Raw genomic sequence first — 19,516 nt, 5'->3', positions numbered from 1 at the left:
ATTGCCAGTCAGATTGCACAGGTCCCACTAGCAGTCACATTGTACTGGTCCTATTGCCAGTCATATTGTACCGGTCCCATTACCAGTCACATTGCACTGGTCCCATTGCCAGTCACATTGCACAGGTCCCACTAGCAGTCATATTGTACCAGTTCCATTGCAGTCACATTGTACCAGTTCCATTGCAGTCACATTGTACCGGTCCTATTGCCAGTCACATTGCACTGGTTCCATTGCCAGTCAGATTGCACAGGTCCCACTAGCAGTCACATTGTACCAGTTCCATTGAAGTCACATTGTACCGGTCCCATTGCCAGTCACATTGCACCAGTCCCATTGCCAGTCAGATTGCACAGGTCCCACTAGCAGTCACATTGCACAGGTCCCACTAGCAGTCACATTGTACCAGTCCCATTGCCAGTCAGATTTCACAGGTCCCACTAGCAGTCACATTGCACCGGTTGCATTGCCAGTCACATTGTACCAGTCCCATTACCAGTCACATTGCACCAGTCCCATTGCCTGTCAGATTGCACAGGTCCCACTAGCAGTCACATTGCACAGGTCCCACTAGCAGTCACATTGTACCAGTCCCATTGCCAGTCAGATTGCACAGGTCCCACTAGCAGTCACATTGTACTGGTCCCATTGCCAGTCATATTGTACCGGTCCCATTACCAGTCACATTGCACTGGTCCCATTGCCAGTCAGATTGCACAGGTCCCACTAGCAGTCACATTGTACCAGTTCCATTGCAGTCACATTGTACCGGTCCCATTACTAGTCACATTGCACTGGTCCCATTGCCAGTCAGATTGCACAGGTCCCACTAGCAGTCACATTGTACCAGTTCCATTGAAGTCACATTGTACCGGTCCCATTACTAGTCACATTGCACTGGTCCCATTGCCAGTCAGATTGCACAGGTCCCACTAGCAGTCACATTGTACCAGTTCCATTGCAGTCACATTGTACCGGTCCTATTGCCAGTCACATTGCACCAGTCCCATTGCCAGTCAGATTGCACAGGTCCCACTAGCAGTCACATTGCACAGGTCCCACTAGCAGTCACATTGTACCAGTCCCATTGCCAATCAGATTTCACAGGTCCCACTAGCAGTCACATTGCACCGGTTGCATTGCCAGTCACATTGTACCAGTCCCATTACCAGTCACATTGCACCGGTCCTATTGCCAGTCATATTGTACCGGTCCCATTACCAGTCACATTGCACTGGTCCCATTGCCAGTCGGATTGTACCGGTCCTATTGCCAGTTATATTGTACCGGTCCCATTACCAGTCACATTGTACCGGTCCTATTGCCAGTCACATTGCACTGGTCCCATTACCAGTCACATTGTACCGGTCCTATTGCCAGTCACATTGCACTGGTCCCATTACCAGTCACATTGTACCGGTCCTATTGCCAGTCACATTGCACTGGTCCCATTACCAGTCACATTGTACCGGTCCTATTGCCAGTCACATTGCACTGGTCCCATTACCAGTCACATTGCACTGGTCCCATTGGCAGTCACATTGCTTTGGTCCTATTACCAGTCAGATTCAACAGGTCCCATTGGTCGGCACATTGCACCTGTCCCATTGGCAATCACATTGCTCAGGTCCTATTAATAGTCAGATTGCACAGGTCCCATTGGCAGTCACATTGCACCGGTCCCATTGCCAATCACATTGTACCGGTCCCATTGCCAATCACATTGTACCGGTCCTATTGGCCAGTCAAATTGTACAGGTCGCATTAACAGTCGTATTCTACCAGTACCATTGCCAATCACATTGTACCCTTCCCATTGGCCAGTCAAATTGTACCGGTTCCACTGCCAGTCACATTGGAATGGTCGCATTAACAGTCATACTGTACCGGTCTCATTATCAGTCACATTGTACCAGTCCCATTGGCCAGTCAAATTGCACCGGTCCTATTGCCAGTCATATTGCACCGGTCCCATTACCAGTCACATTGCACCAGTCCCATTACCAGTCCCATTGTACCAGTCCTATTACCAGTCACATTGCACCGGTCCTATTGCCAGTCATATTGTACCGGTCCCATTACCAGTCACATTGCACCGGTCCTATTGCCAGTCATATTGTACCGGTCCCATTACCAGTCACATAGTACCAGTCCCATTGCCAATCACATTGTACCGGTCCTATTGGCCAGTCATATTGTACAGGTCGCATTAACAGTCGTATTCTACCAGTACCATTGCCAATCACATTGTACCCTTCCCATTGGCCAGTCAAATTGTACCGGTTCCACTGCCAGTCACATTGGAATGGTTGCATTAACAGTCATACTGTACCGGTCTCATTATCAGTCACATTGTACCAGTCCCATTGGCCAGTCAAATTGCACCGGTCCTATTGGCAGTCATATTGCACCGGTCCTATTGCCAGTCATATTGCACCGGTCCCATTACCAGTCACATTGCACCAGTCCCATTACCAGTCCCATTGTACCAGTCCTATTACCAGTCACATTGCACCGGTCCTATTGCCAGTCATATTGTACCGGTCCCATTACCAGTCACATAGTACCAGTCCCATTGCCAATCACATTGTACCGGTCCTATTGGCCAGTCATATTGTACAGGTCGCATTAACAGTCGTATTCTACCAGTACCATTGCCAATCACATTGTACCCTTCCCATTGGCCAGTCAAATTGTACCGGTCACACTGCCAGTCACATTGGAATGGTCGCATTAACAGTCATATTGTACCGGTACCATTGCCAGTCATACTGTACCGGTCTCATTATCAGTCACATTGTACCAGTGCCATTGCTAGCAACACTACACTTGTCTCATTGCCAGCCACAGTGTCAATTCTTTAAAATTAAACTACAAGGACCTATTTCTGCCATGAGCTGAAAACCTTAAAACTTTTTCTTGTCGTAATACTGCAATGTTCTATGTATGTAGTGTAAATGTTTCAACTGTGTACTAGAACGTAAGATGTGAGCATTGTAAATCTTTCCCCGGCTTCTGTCCATGGAATAGAAAAGAAAAACAACTAAATAGAACCTTTCACACCAAAGATGCTTTTATATAAGTATGTGCGGCAGGCTCCCTCTAGTGGTATTTTACTGGTAAAACTACACGGCTACTTCATTTTAAAAATGCCAATGCCAATTCTATTCTCATTTATCAGTAATGAGAAATTATCAGAGCCCAAGCACGGTAAAGGTAAAGCACATGAACTGCCGGGACCCCAAACTTCAGAAAAGGCAAATCATCCTAAAAAAATAAGCTCTGTATGTTAGATGCTTGCATCAAATAAGGCTCTGCTTTATTGTCTGTATAGATTGTAGATAAGTTGTGTTATGATCATCTACAGTGCTCATGTCATGTTAATGGTTTGTATAGCGTTTAATAGAATTTATTAATATCATGTTATTATTATTTTATTATTAATCATTTAGATATATAGCGCTAACATACTCCAGAGTGTTTCCAGTGGGTAATGACATGTTGGCTAAGTGTTGTGCCCTATGTCTATATAAATTGTAATAGAATTGTATTATGATAGTCATGTCCAGTGGCCAGATCATGTCCAGTGCAAATATGTCTTGTTGGCAATGTGTAACGTTAAGTTTGTATAGAACGTACAGGGCACGATGAACCAAGAGGCTGATCAGGCTGCAGCCTGGGGCACTGGGACCTGGGGGGTGCAACGCCGGCAGCATTTAAGATTTTTTCTTATATTTTTTATTTACTATCCTCCACACTGTCGCTCCCTCCTCCCCTCTCCTCCCCCTCTCCCCACTCCTCCTCCCTCCTCCCTCCTCACTGGCCGTCGGGCATGATGTCATCATCACGTCCCGACTATGTCAGTGAGTAGTTGCAGTGAGAGGAACTGATTGCCAGCGGAAGAGAAGAAGACAGGTAAGTAGATTTGTGTTTATGCAGGGGGACAGCGTGCAGAAAGGGGGACAGAGTGTTGCAGAAAGGGGAACAGCATGCAGAAAGGGGGGTAGAGTGTGTGCAGAAAGGGGGACAGCGAGCAGAAAGGGGAACAGAGTGTGTGCAGAATGGGGGGCAGCATGTAGAAAGGGGGGCAGAGTGTGTGCTGAAAGGGGGACAGAGTGTGTTCTGGGGGGACAGCATGCAGAAAGGGGGACAGCGTGTGTTTTGAGGGGCACAGAGTTTGTATTATGAAAGGGGACAGAATGTGTTCTGGGGGGACAGTGTGCAAAAGGGGGACAGAGTGTTTTTTGAGGGGGACAGAGTGTGTTTTGATGGGAACAGCGTGCAGAAGGGGGACAGTGTGTGTTCTGAGGGGGACAGTGTGCAGGGGAGTCATGAATTGGCCACTTCGGTGTGATGAAATTGTTGGGGGGTCATGAATTGGCTGCTTGTGGGGGGGGTATGATCTCTGTATTGTGTGGCGTTCATGAGGATACTCTCTAAAGAGTCTAATCATAGAGGGTTTGTAACGTTTGCACATTTTGAAAACAGGACCACAACTTTCCAGAAGACAGCTAAACGACAACAAAGCTGCAAGAAAGAGCAGCAAGAACAGGTAAGAAAATCTGTCTAAATTTGTTTGCTGGAAAATACTCCTGAATTCTCCTTTAATGATTTGGGGGGGCGGGGCGCTATGGGTGCATTAGCCTAAAACGACCAGAACCCTTAATCAGGTAGTCAGATGCTGTGGATTATTATTGTTTATTTATATAGCGCCAATCATATTGCTATAGGCAACATCTCCACTTTTCAAACCCGACTGAAAACATGATACATTTATCCCTGTGTCACCGTGCTGCCCCAGTGTTAAGTTTAATTACTATGCCCATTGTGAGATGTGTGCTTGCAAAACTTTTCTTGTATTTAAAATGTTACACTCACTTGGTGGCCCAGTGAAGATCCAGGGAGTCCAGCGCTGTTTCAGCAGGGTTGCCATAAACTCTGAAATATCAGTGTATTCGAGAGGGCCCAACAGTGATAGGCTGTCACTTCCAGGATTCCTTGGTTAAGGGGGCTGGATCTCTTCTCTCCAGCCAATAGTGTTGAAACTGTATAAAAGGACGGCTAGTAGCTCATGTAAAGTGGTTAATACCATCAACAGAACAACTGTTTGCAATAGTTATATGAAGCAATATACATTACTATTAAGTCCCTGCTTGTTCCTATGAAATGCCTGTCTCTGGTGTGTAAAACTTTTTATTGCCTAACTATTCCCAGTGTTTATATAATGACTTCTGTCATATGATGGTTTATTAAAACAGTCTATTTATTATGTCTTTTTGATATATTTTATCTAGCGCTGTTTACTTTGTTTTTGCTACCAACTTGTTAATGGGGCCTCCCTGTACCCAGGAACCTTGGCCACTAGAACCAGACCCTTGAGGAACCTGGAGTGCTGGAGAACTTGAGCACAGGATTTTCTAGGAGTTACGACTCTTGCTGAACTGCCAAGGATTGAAAACTTTATAGAAGGACTTGGAGAACCGAACATTCGCTTCCTTCCTACTGGGTCTCTGCGGATAGTAAAAAAGAGCTGAAAGCGGGGTGACACAAGCAGGACCTCTGCCTTGCCACCATTAAAAGTGAGGAAAGCTTGGTTCTATAGGACTGTGTCCAAGCAAGGTACCATAGGACTGGCTAAAGGAGGCTGATAATTGTATTGCATTGTTTCCCTTTATGTTTTGTCTCAGTATGGTTGTTAATCTTTTAATTAAAGCACTATATTGCTTCTGGTGAAAATTTGTGCTAAATAAATTACAGTCCTGGTTAGTGATGACTTGGCACGAAGGTAGTCTCCAGTTTACCCTGGGTACACTCTTTGTGGTTGTTGGATGTAGATAGCCCCTGGGTGCCTTGACATCTATACAAATCCCAGACCTATGGTGATTATACTGTACAGGTCTCAGATCTATGGTGACTTTTTATAATGCAGACTGCCCCAGATTTTTGGTGGTTTTACTATATGGAGCTCATATCTTTGATGGCTTTGCTATACTGAACCTAGATCTCTGGTGGCTTTGTAATGCTCACCCCACCCAAACTTGCAAAATTTCCAACACTCTGATTGGTGAATGGCCATAGCTATCACTAAACAGCATGCTTGGAGCCATCTACTGGGTATGATGTCCGTAATCATACCCAGTAATATTGCAGCCACACAATTCATGGCCGCAGCTTGTAGGCTGGCAAAAGTTGTTACGCGGCTGTTCCAATTTGTAACTGCTGGGGAGAATCTTCTGTCTTCCTTCAGTCTACCATGCAGCCACTAACTGTGCGGTCACAGGTGATGTAGCCCAAGACAGTTGCAGATGAAGGTTGGCCGTCCCGAGACACCATCATACCCAGTATACAACTCCCAGTTCTAGATAGCTGTAGGCATTCACTAATCATTGTGTGGGGACCTCATGACACTATGACTGGCGAATATCTAGCACTATCAATCAGTGTGCTTGCAAACATCTATTGGATATGATGGCAGCCATCACACCCAGTAACTGTGGACCAGCACAGTTCATGACCATGCTCAGCAGCTGCGAGTCAAAGCTACCAGCAAAGGGGTGCTGCAGCAGCTACACACTATATAGAGGGTAAAAGACTTGCATCATGGTCAGGTCATGATGAGCAGGACCAGCAGCCATGGAATGTTGACAGGTTTAGTGTTCTACATGTGTACATACATGTCTATACCCAGAGAACAGTCTGATCGCAAACTAGTGCTGGTAAAGCACAGAGGAGAAATTCTGTGTGGGTTCCTATTTTATCTCTTTAAATTTTAGAATGTATGTAAGTGAGAGAGCAGGAAGTTCACCCTTCAAGCGGGAAGTTCACCCTTCAAGCCTATGATTGCATCGGTCATGGATAATTCAATTCTTCCCCTGTTCCTCCTCCTTGGATGCCTGAGGTGTATTTCATGTAGAATATAATATTATAATAATAATATTTCTGCCTATGAGCTGGTATGTGAATGTGCTCACCAAAGAATTTGCATTATCCTTATATGAAGCATTTGTAAATAGTACTATAGCTAATGTTCAAATAGTTAGTTTTCACAGCCCCCAAAGAGGGGGGCGTGGGGTGCTTACTGAGATTTTTTATGGAGCTGATAGTATAACCAGCCTTATGATTATTATACAGACTATAATCTAATTTCTTTTCTGACAGATAAGATGATTTAGTCGCTTGGCTTAATCACTGAAATAAATACATGCTGATATTCTGCTAATCCACACCTGGTTAGAAACCACTAATCTTATGTGCCCTTATTTACGTGAAACAAAGAATGAGACTAGTACATTCACAGCTGTGTCATTTGAACTAATAATTTCCTACCTGTTACTTAAAGGTTATCTACTAGTCATGCGTGCCTAACCCCATGTGATTAACAGAGGAAGAAGATACAGGAAGACAGTGGCTGGGTATAGAACATACTTGCCAACTTATGGTAAGTATGATCTGGGAGCCTGCCGGGGAAGGTGGGCGTGCGGGGCTCCGAAAATTGCGTCATTTTGGCCCCGCCCCGTGACGTAATGACGCACAATGCGTCATTTTACAGCGGGCGCGGGGCCAAACGCTGCAATTCCCGGTGAATCGCGGCGTTTTGGACCTAAATCTGAGATTGCCACACTTTCTCGGGAGTCCGTGAGACTCGCGCTAAATGCGGGAGTCTCCCGGACATTCGAGAAGAGTTGGCAAGTGTGGGATAGAACAAGCACTCACCAATCAGAGCACTGAAAGTCAACTGCAACACAGTATATTTTAGCTCAGCCAACTTCTGTTACTCATTTGTGGGCAAAGTTGAAGCAGGAGGGACTAACATCTCTTTTAGCTAGTGGTAGCATCTAAACATTAACAACAACACAGAGTTGTGATTTGAGGCTCCTATAAATCTAGTATGGGAAGATGTCAGGGTACCAGTTTTCTTGCTGTCTCTATGCCCATGTGACCCGTGAGGAGTGCCGGTGGACTTAACCGAGAGCAACTCCAGCACCAATCTGACAAACCAGACATTCTATAGCCTTCATTTATTTTACCCGATACTACTGATCATGAATAGACGGTGGACAAGTATTTTTCTCAACTGACAATCCTCTCAGAATGACTCCTTTTTGCATTGGCATTGTTTCATCCAACTCCATTCCCTTCAAATCTGCTCCAGTCTTGCAAGGGACACTAGAAGAAAAGCTAGATTAGATCGCTGTAACATATATTTCTATCTCACTGTCCATCTGACTTACAGGACTTTCACTTTTGTCTACAGCTCAATAAAGTGTGTCAGCAATGTACATATATTTACAGGACAATACAGCAATATTTTCAGCTGCTATTTTCCTTGGTTCAGGTTTCACACCTTGATCTGAGACAACATCGCCCATAAAAGTAAGTGTGTTCACTCCAGACTCATATTTGTCTTTGTTGAGCTTTAAATTCACTTTCTTAGTGAGTTCCATTACTTGTTTCACTCGGGAATCATGTTCTTCTTTCTAGAACCCCAAATGATGAAGCCATCCAACATTGCTTTGACACCTGAGATATGTTCAAAGATCAGGTTTATTCTTTTGAGGTATACTTTGGGAGCAGACAATATTCAGTTTGGCAACCTAAGGAAACTGTATCGACCATTTGGCATTAGGTGTAACCATAATGATGCGTCTAATTTACTGAACAATTTTGCTCCAGAAAACTGCAACATGATTTCATCTCTGGTTGGTATTTTGAAATGTTCTCTTTTAATTAAATTTCAAGGATCCAGACATATACTGAGATGTGCATTTTTCTTTTCCACTATTACTAATGAGCTCACCCAATCTGCAGGATCGTCAGTTTTCTATGCCACACCTAGGGCTATCATGAGGTGTAGTTCGTTTTTTTTAGTTTTTCTCTTATTGCAAATCCCACTTTTCTACAGGGGTGTATTACAGAAGGAACCTGTTCTTTTTATGCTTACCAGGCAAACATCCTAAACCTTCAGATATGTCACTGTACTCCGTAAACCATGACTTGCACTTGTCGTCTACTTGTGAAATCATCATAAAGACTTTCTTTATCGAGTTAAATTTCATACAAGAACTTAAACCTAAAATTAACTCCACATGCTCTGAACCGTTTATTCCTTTTAGCGGAATGTTCTCCCCAGTATAGACCGTCACTTTCAACTTGGCTGGATGAATCTTAAGTTTTACTCTAAAAAAGTCTTATAATCTTGCATAGATATCAAATTCAAAACCAGAGAAAAATAAAAGCCCGCACTCGGTATATCCCACATTATATATGGTACCAGCTGCTTGGCTGGTACCATATATAATGTGGGATATACCGAGCGCGGGCTTGTTTTTCTCTGGTTTTGGTTGAAAATATTGCCTTTTTGTCATAGCAGCTGTCCATTAAACCTATTTAAGGCACATTTGGGTGTGGCTCACAAGCCAGCCTTTGCTAGATGTAAACCCCTATACCTGGGAGGTGAGTGCATATGATTTTAACTGCATTTTAATGGTGTTTAAAGCATATAGGTCAGTGTAGGACCTGCATATAATGAGGTACCCTTGATGTTGGGATGCAGGCTTAAATCTTTTGATCAAAATATGAACTAATACCTCATGTTTTCATTTTGCTAGACACACACAGATATGCAGTGGGATGGATAAGCGCTGACAACTGTCTTTTTGTTTTGTATAGATATCAAATTCATTTGCGCACTCACATCGGAGTAACAATCTTGTTCACAGTTAAAGGTACAATCCATTCCCTGTTATCTGCAGAGCAAAGGTCAATGGAATCTGCAAACAACTCTTCAATCTTATCTTGTTTCATACTATGCACCTTGTTTGTATTTTGTTTGTTTGACAGCATTTAGCAAAGTGATTATTCCTACCACATGTCATGCCAGATTTGCATAAGCTGGGCAATTTCTAGGACCGTGACTGCTTCCACATCTGCTACACATTTTTCTATTAAACTGCATTTTGTTTTGTTCTGTTTTAGCAAATGGCGGTTTGTTTGGTTGAGTTTTATTCACCACGTGTACTGCACAATAATTTTCTTTATGCGGTTCCTTTGCCCGAAATCTAGTCGTTTCTGCGGCTCTGCACAGTCACTGCCTTGTCTAATGTTACATCTCTCTCTGAGTCCATTATCTGGTATTCCACAAACCTCCAATCAGTGATTCCTTTAAATCACCAAACTCACACGTTTTGCTGAGTAATCGCAGTTCTGTCACATATGGATCAAAACTATCTGATTTCTTCCGAACACAAGTGAAAAACTTATATCACATTCTTTCTAGGGACAAAGTATTCTTCAAACATTTGCATTATAGAGGATAAGACCAGGTTTTGTCCCTCAGCAAACTGAAAACTTATAAATGTCCAGCACATCCTCCCCTATAACATGGAGTAAAATCAAAGCCTTTGTTTTCTCTCCCTTGTGGTCTGCACCACTTGCAGCAAGGTATATATTAAACCCTTGTCCAATGCACAGAGAGATTACCAGACATTGCCGTTCCCTTGGAGGAGTCAGTCTACCCATTGCCTACTCCTTTCATAGCTCCCAACATTCAGAATCCTGAAAGCAGGACAAAAGAACCCCCACTCAAATTCCATCTGTTACACCCAAACCCCACCCACATATGACCATATTTGGTCAAAAACACACTCACTTTTACATTAAGTCATGCCCCTTTTTATGGGCCTCCAATCGTGACATCCCGCTAAAATAGGGACAGTTGGAATATATAATGTGACAAGTACACTGATCAGCCCAGACCAAAGAGAACACATTTTCAGAGTAGATTCTTACTCACTGTTCAACACAAGAAAATGACTTTTCCAGGATCCCTGCACACTATGAGCATTTACAGTATAGTCCTCTTCTGATACCATGATTTTGTTTGTGTTTTTTGTAGATTAAAAAACACTGGGATATGGTAAGAACTATGTGTTTCTTTATTCAGTCATTACCAACTATCATCGCCTATGCAAACACACCCCTATTTCCCAGCCACCTCCTGGTGTTAGGACCACTGAAGAATCAGGCATACATAACCACTAAGGGAGTGTCTACAAACACTATGCATATGTGAATAGGCAGTTCTCGAAAACAGGCGGACAAATGGGTGCATTTATACAAAATTAAATGTGCTGCACATCTATATATTCTGCAGTTAGTAAATAAACCTTATTAAGGCGAAGGGGGTCCGAAGATCCTTGCCCCCTAAGGGAGCTTTTGGTTCCGGGGGTCGGGACCAGGGCCCTTTCTTTTTAAAGGAAGGGCCAAGTTCCGCATCCCTTTTCACTTTTATGGTTTTGCACCTTTTTTGGGCACTTTTGGATTTTTGATAGCACATTCCCAAGCTTTCAATAAAAAAAACAAAAACTATGAACCACACTGCATTATGGGTGCTCTCACATGCAGATGAGTATTGGAAAGATGTGGAAACAATGATCCCAGTCTCCCCTGAAACGTAATTCTGAGGTATTACTGTTTAAAAGTTGTGCATAAAAGACTTATGTGGGTTAAGTAGCAGTTTCAGTGGTCTGCAACCTGTTTGTTTAAAATGTTATTATCACCAACTATGTTTCTTCTTGCTGTGGTAAGCACTAGAGTCGTTAATGAGTAAGATTGCAAATTTGTAACAAAGACAGTATGGAAATAAAAGGTGATTTATGTCTAGAAAACAAAACCTCTTTCCCGTGGGAAGGCAGACTTGATTTATGAATGGCAGCTGATAACCTCTGGTGAGTGTTCAGTATTACCTCATGCTCCCTGGTCACATGACAGCGGTTGTACAGAAGGCTCTAGTAGTGGAAATGTTCTGCAGGGGATCAAGCTTAGGAAGAAGGAAGTTCTTAATTAAGCCAAAATAGAATGTTCACTTCCACCGAGTGCTGTGTTGGTGAATGATAGGATTTGCTGCCTTGGCTAATTAAGGAATTAAGATGTTTAAGTCACTCCAGGTTTCTGGGTCAGTGTCTGTCTGACAACATTAAGGTTGCATTTGACTTATTTTTAAGTGTGATAGAATCTTTTGTCTGGCACCTGGTGACACTGTGTAGGCAATTACAGGGGGTTTGGTATTGGGTTAGGTCGGAACATTTTCCTGGAAGTAATATCCATCAGACATTGCACAGAATAAGCTGGAAAAGATGGGGACAGGCAATCAGAGCCTGATCAACCAATAGGCTGATCAGGCTGCAGCCTGGGGCACTGGGAACTGGGGGGCGCAGCGCCGGCAGTATTTAAGATTTTTTATTAATTTATTTAGTTTTACTATACATTATGTGCTCCCTCCTCCCCCTACTCCACGCTGTCGCTCCCTCCTCACTGGCTGTCAGGTGTGATGTAATCATCATGTCCCAAGAGTGTCAGTGAGGAGCCCGGCAGAGAGGAGCAGCAGCCCGAAGACGGGTCAGGTACGGAAAGCATGGTGTACAGGGGAGAGGGGTGGTGTGTTAGGGGGCAGTGTAATGCAGAGAGAGGCAGTGGTGTGATGCAAAGGTGGGGGCAGTGGTGTGATGCAGGAGGGGGGGCAGTGGTGTGATGCAAAGGGGGGGGCAGTGGTGTGATGCAAAGGAGGGCAGTGGTGTGATGCAGAAGGGGAGGCAGTGATGTGATGCGGAGGAGGGACAGTGGTGTGATGCAAAGGGGGGGCAGTGGTGTGATGCAGGGGGGGCAGTGGTGTGATGCAGAGGAGGGACAGTGGTGTGATGCAAAGGGGGGGGGCAGTGGTGTGATGCAGGAGGGGGGCAGAGGTGTGATGCAGATGGGGGGCAGTGGTGTGATGCAGAGGATGGACAGTGGTGTGATGCAAAGGGGGGGCAGTGGTGTGATGCAGGAGGGGGCAGTGGTGTGATGCAGGGGGGGCAGTGGTGTGATGCAGAGGAGGGACAGTGGTGTGATGCAAAGGGGGGCCATTGGTGTGATACAGGGGGGGGGGGCAGTGGTGTGATGCAGAGGAGGGACAGTGGTGTGATGCAAAGGGGGGGGCAGTGGTGTGATGCAGGGGGGGCAGTGGTGTGATGCAGGGGGGGCAGTGGTGTAATGCAGAAGGGGGGCAGAGGTGTGATGCAGGGGGGGCAGTGGTGTGATGCAGAGGAGGGACAGTGGTGAGATGCAAAGGGGGGCCAGTGGTGTGATGCAGGGGGGGGGGGCAGTGGTGTGATGCAGAGGAGGGACAGTGGTGTGATGCAAAGGGGGGCAGTGGTGTGATGCAGGGGGGGCAGTGGTGTGATGCAGGGGGGGGGGGCAGTGGTGTGATGCAGGAGGGGGGCAGAGGTGTGATGCAGATGGGGGGCAGTGGTGTGATGCAGAGGATGGACAGTGGTGTGATGCAAAGGGGGGGCAGGGGGGCAGTGGTGTGATGCAGGAGGGGGGCAGTGGTGTGATGCAGAGGGAGGGAGTCAATGGTGTGATACAGGGGTGCAGTGTGTACTGCAAAGGGGACAGTGTGTGCTGTAATGGGGGCAGTGTGCTGAGGAGCAGAGTGTGCTGCAAGGGGAACAGAGTGATGAAGGGCAGCGTGTACTGCAATGGGGGCAGTGTGTGCTGCAATGGGACAGTGTGCTGTAGTGGGGGCAGTGTGTGCTGCAAGGGGAACAGTGTGCTGAGGGGCAGTGTGTGCTGCAAATGGGAAGGTGTGCTGCAGTGGGGGGCAGTGTGTGCTGCAAGGGGGGCAGTGTTCTGTGAGTCAGAGTGTGCTGAGGGGCAGAGTGTTCTGCAAGGGGGACAGTGTACTGAGGGTCAGAGTGTGATGGAGGGGGACAGAGTGTGATAAAGGGCCCAAGGTATTGAGGGGGCATTGTGATAAGGGGTACACTGATTTGATGGTGTGGGGGGGGGATCATGAATTGGACACTGGGGGTTAAGAGACATTTATGCATACATCCGTTTCACTAATGTTATTAATTGGCAAGTGGGGGGAGCTAAGGTGGATGATAAATTGGCTGTGGGGTAGTTGATGATTTAACTTGGGAAGCGGGTGATGAAATTGCCAGGGGCATCATGAATTGGCCACTGGGATGTGATGAAATGGCTTGTGGGGGAGCAGTGTGCATGATCTCTGTATTGTTTGAAGTTCATGAGGATGGTCTCTAAAGAGCCTAATCATTGAGGTTTTGTAATGTTTGCACATTTTTAAAACAGAACCCCAACTTTCCAGAAGACAGGTAAATGATGACAAAGCTGCAAGAACAAGCAAGAAAGAAAAGGAATAACAGGTAAGAGAATCTGTCTAAATTTGTTTGCTGGGTAATACTCCTGAAGTTTCCTTTAATGATTGGTGGGAGGAAAGGGGTGGGGCGCTACAGGTGTATTAGCCCAGGGCAGCCAGAACCCTTAATCAGGCCTTGCAGGAAATAGGATTTTATAAGCACTGTGCAATAAACTGATCCTCACATTTACATAGCAAGTTTTTTCAACCGCAAGGGAAAACAAATGTCATGGAAAAAAAAGGAGGCTGGTTTCAGGTGATTGCACCGTGGTGACATAAGATATTATTATTCCCACCACCCTTTCTACAGCTTTTTCCATGCAATGGCTGATGAAATTTAACTAGCAGCAAAGGCTTCTGGCTCCTGCACTCCCATGGGCATGCTCGCCACTAGGCATATTCATAGTTGCCTCCTCTCCCGGAATGTCTGGGAGACTCCCGAATTTCTTGGAGTCCTCCCGGACTCCCGACAGAGCAGGGCAACCTCCCAGATCCTGTCGACTTAGTTGGTGAAGTGGGTGGGGGCGGGCTTAATGACGTGATTCATGCGTCATCGTGGGGACGGGGCCAAAATTACTTGCGATGCCCCACCCCCACACGCCCACCTCCCCGTGGATCTCCCAGAGGCCAATAGAAAAAAGTGGCCAAGTATAGGCATATTCTGGAGAAAGACAGCTATGCCCAGAGATCACATAAAGAAAGTTGATAGTCAGAGTTTAAGTTAGATTTTGGGGTTTAACAAGTTGAGGTTTACTTGAAGTGGAAAGCTAGGATAGGACTGAGGTCATTGAGAGTATAGTTTCCTTGAATGAAACCCTGACTACAACCCAAGCAAATGTTATTGTAAATGTGTTCTTCCTTGCAAATGCCATGCACATATGCAGGACTGCACCTCTGCTGAGAATGCACAGTAGTAGGAATGCCCCGCAGGGGCCTAAAGAGCCAGGCCAGGTGGCACGCACGGTTCTAGGTCATAAATGCCATTTTTTACCTGCACATATATAATAGCTGAATCATGACTATGTTTCTACTTCATAAAATATGATAATATTAATCTGTCTCTACACCTCCCAACAGTCCCAATTTTTGGATTAAAAAAGATGGGATAGTCTTATAGGAAATAGGCGTGGTATGGGTTTATCCAGCTTGTCTCTGGCAGATCAGGGTAAGGCCTAATGTGTCCCAATATTCCAATTGGGAACGTTATGAGGGGTGTGTATAACCTCAGTCGTATATACAATTTTCAATGTTATATGAAAACATTTTCATAACATAAACATAATTCATGGTGCTATACAAAATATTTCCTGTTGAATGTAGGAAAAAAAAGCAACAACTGTCAACCTCAACACTGAAACTCTTATACACAATGTAGCACCTTCCTTTTGGAAACTAAATGGTGTCTTTGGGTTCGTATTGGAGACATTTAGTGAACATGCACCGTCCCCTTCTATCGCAAGTGGAGGGCTGGCAAATTTTAGCCCGGGGGGCAAGACTCGACTTAGCAGGATATAAGAAACATTTTAAAGGGAAAAAACAATGCAGGTGGCCCAGTGACCCAGCCCAGGGTAGCCCACTACGGGATCGGCCTGGGGGGCAGATGCCCCCTTGCCCCTCAGCTCAACCTGCCCCTTTCTATTACTCATGTTTTGGTCTGCTGATTGCTTTTGTAATATGCCTTTTACTATCTCAAATAAGGATAATTTTGGAGAGCATCATACCCACCTCCTTAGTATGATTGACAGTCCCAGCACTGTTACAATAGCGCCGAGTATTTCAATCATCACATCCTTGGCTGCATTACTCGGCAGGGGGTGAGTGTTCCATTAGTTAGGTAACTGACTCCACACTGCACTGTTTCTTTTATCAAACTTGAGAAATGAATTTAAATGACAGTCTGGCCAGGGGTAATGGATGGTATCACAGTGGCATAGTGGTTAGCACTTCTGCCTTACAGCACTGTGGTCATGAGTTCAATTCCCGACCATGGCCTTATCTGTGAGGACTTTGTATGTTCTCCGTGTTTACGTGGGTTTCCTCCGGGTGCTCCGGTTTCCTCCCACACTCCAAAAACATACTGGTAGGTTAATTGGCTGCTAACAAATTGACTCTAGTCTCTGCCTGTCTGTGTTTGTTAGGGAATTTAGACTGTAAGCCCCAATAGGGCTGGGAGTGATGTGAGTGAGTTCTCTGTACAGCGCTGTGGAATTAATGGCGCCATATAAATAAATGATGATGATGATGATATATGTAGGATTCAGTAACTGATATTCAAACTTAATATATGATAAATATAACATTAAGCACAATACATTCTGCAGAAAAGGAAGGAACAAATGACATAAATAATTACAAATATAAGTAAAAGTTGCAAACCTTACTTGTGGTATAGTTGTAATATTAATTTATTTTGCATATTATATACAATTCTAGTAATCAACTACACCTTCAAATGTAGAAATCAACTATGTGGCTTTATTTAAAATATTTAATTTACTTTGTCTGAGTATTTTACTTGACCTTGTCTTGCTAATCATATTAAGTGTACTGGTTACTATTGATTTACTACTTTTATTCAAAAAAGGTTTTAGTGGAGATGTTTTACTCCGCCATATCCAGCAGGGGGCCACAGTGTTCCTGTATTTCAAAGATAAAGCACTAGTCAATAAGTTACATCCAACCAAACATTTGGCTGCTGTTTCATAATGCTGGAGTCTAATATATAAAAATGATCATAAGTGTATATAATACTGCTGGATATTAAAATGCTATAACATGCTTGTGAGGCTTACTATTAATTTAGGATATTATAATTTGAAATGTATTTGTAAGGTTTACAGCGTTTGTCTTAATGGGGGGAAGTGGAGGATTTATTTGTGGAATGAAAGGTTAAATAGACAAGGATCACGAATATTATTAATGACTTCACTGTAATTTGGCAGCTTGAAAGCAGCACATGTTGCAAAATATTGTATCAAACACTAATTGATAACAAGACAGTTCAGGGTACAATATTGTATATAAAAAGATGCTAATTGCTGATATGTTATGCTAAGATGCTGATATATATATATATAATGAGTGACCTCTGCTTATTGCTAATCCTCAGGTTGGGGAACATTTCTAAAGACTGGTGCACTCGTAAATGTGGAAAAAAATGAGCTGCAGGTTATGAATGGCTTTTGTTGGATTTCATTTCTTGAACTGTATTAGACAATGGTCTGTGTCTGATTGTTTTAGAGCTCTGATTTTGTAGCTACCTGTGCACCAATTTTTATACCTGTCCTCCATTTTATCACAACAGGTGAAATAAGTTTGGAAGAATATTGTTATTTTCATTTATTTAAATATCACTAATCAAATTCCGCAGCACTGTACAATATGTTATTAGTCACATTAGTCCTTGCCTCATTGGAGCGTACATTCTAAATAATCTAATACACACACCAGAGGCAGAACTAGTGAGCTGTGGGCCCCGGTGCAGGGAGGTGGGGAGAAGGGAACCGGGGCCCCTGACCCACTGCATCTGCCATGTTGGCCCCATTATCTCCATGGGCCCCGGTGCACTGCACCTGACACACCAATGGTAGTTCTGCCATTAACACATACAGACACTAGGATTAATTTTTAGTCAGCAGCCAATTAAACTACCAGTATGTTTTTGGCGTGTGGGAGGAAAACAGGGCACCCAGAGGAAACCCACCCAAACACAGGGAGAACATACAAATGCCACACAAATAGGGCACTGGCCAGAATTGAACCCATACCCTAGTTCTGTGAGGCAACAATGCTTACCACTTTGCTACCCTGCTGCCCATAATAAAGTAGCTCACATTGTGATAAGATTCTCAAATGTTGTACAAAATAAAATACAATACAATACATAAAACTCTACTTGGTATAACAACTATTTTAGCTACACATCAGTTTGATAGTATATGGACCTGAGTGTAGTTGGCTTTAGGCTGTATAACTTTATTTATAATGATGAAAGTCTGACAGAGCCCGAGAGAAAGCTGAGTGAAGATCTGAGTCTCTGAGGTCTGTGATAGATGCACTGTTAAAGAGATAGAAGTCACTGAAATGACAGAGATCAAAATGGAGATCTCAAGATCTGACGGCGTGCAAGGTGCGAGCAGATGGACACTAACCTGTCTGGCAAGAGAGTTGCTTGTTGTGAGTGTGAGTGCTCACTCAGAGACCTTGAGGCTGTATTTGTCTGTACCCTAACTGCAGGTGAGAATGAGAAGAGAGAGAGGGAGAGTATAAATCTGAGGCCATATCAGCTGATGTGAAGGCTGCAGTGTAGAAGAAGCAGAGTGATTGAGAGAGAGTGACAGTCCCATCAAGTGAGAGTGTGAGTGCTCACTCAGAGACCTTGAGGCTGTATTTGTCTGTACCCTAACTGCAGGTGAGAATGAGAAGAGAGAGGGAGAGTAGAGGTCTGAGGCCGTATCAGCTGATGTGAAGGCTGCAGTGTAGAAGAAGCAGAGTGATTGAGAGAGAGTGACAATCCCATGACTCCCATCAAGTCAGAGTGTCAGTTCTTCAACTAAGCACTTACAGCTACAGAGCAGTGATGTATTAAGGAGATTACTACTGGCGTGGAAAGTGACTGGAGTGATGGGATGATCTGTACTGCAGTATAGCATCATGCAACAATGTGACTTGTGCTCCTAAAGTGAAATCGTGCGAGTGTGCAGAAATCTTTATCATTTATTCATCTAACGCAGATTACCTGGCACCCAGTACACCTGATGCTTCTGCTTTACACCTGTTGTAGCATTATTCTCTCATTCAGGCTTCCCATCCAGGCAGCACACACCAGTATGACAGACAAGCCGACCTCTACAACACAGCACAGAAATATTAAGGACAAATGTCCCTTTGCAGCAGTAACAAAGTTATATTTTGCATATTCTTCTAAGTGTGACTGACACATTCCAGAATTAGCCAATTTGTTTGCTCCACTTACAGCCTGATTAAGACCCTATGAGGTCCTAAGCTAGATACTGGTTTGGGACCCTTTTTCCCCTCTGTTTGTAAAAAATAAATACACACAGATAAAAATGGGTTAGAGGAATCTGGGCCCCTCAGAGCCCACTGGCTTTAGGCCGGAGCTTAAGTTGCTTAATGAATGACCCAACTCCACAATCGTGAGGAACGTTCAGCTTTTTTAGTCCTTTTCTTTCATGAATATCTTTTATACTTATTATGCGTGTTGCTGAATATGTTCCGGGGTGAGCATGATACTAAAGAAAAACACCCCATTACAAATACCTACTCCAGTGACAGCCTTCCCTTGTTGTTCAGTGAAGG

The 19,516-nt window shown here is 44.3% G+C and overlaps 1 protein-coding gene across 2 annotated transcripts in view; it reads right to left on the bottom strand.

The window, feature by feature from the left end:
• CALHM3 (calcium homeostasis modulator 3) overlaps nt 1-4,916 on the bottom strand; it is a 29,420-nt gene extending 24,504 nt beyond the window's left edge. For both annotated transcript variants that reach the window (XM_075216213.1, XM_075216214.1), the window contains exon 1: nt 4,879-4,916. The gene's annotated coding sequence lies outside the window, so the exon portion shown is untranslated. The remainder of the gene's footprint in view (nt 1-4,878) is intronic.
• Nucleotides 4,917-19,516: the final 14,600 nt, after the last annotated feature.

Source organism: Mixophyes fleayi, chromosome 6 (genome assembly GCF_038048845.1).
Source record: "Mixophyes fleayi isolate aMixFle1 chromosome 6, aMixFle1.hap1, whole genome shotgun sequence".
Lineage (NCBI taxonomy): Eukaryota > Metazoa > Chordata > Amphibia > Anura > Limnodynastidae > Mixophyes > Mixophyes fleayi.
The sequence above is the reverse complement of the archived record's forward strand: the minus strand, read 5'-3'. Positions and strand labels throughout refer to the sequence as shown.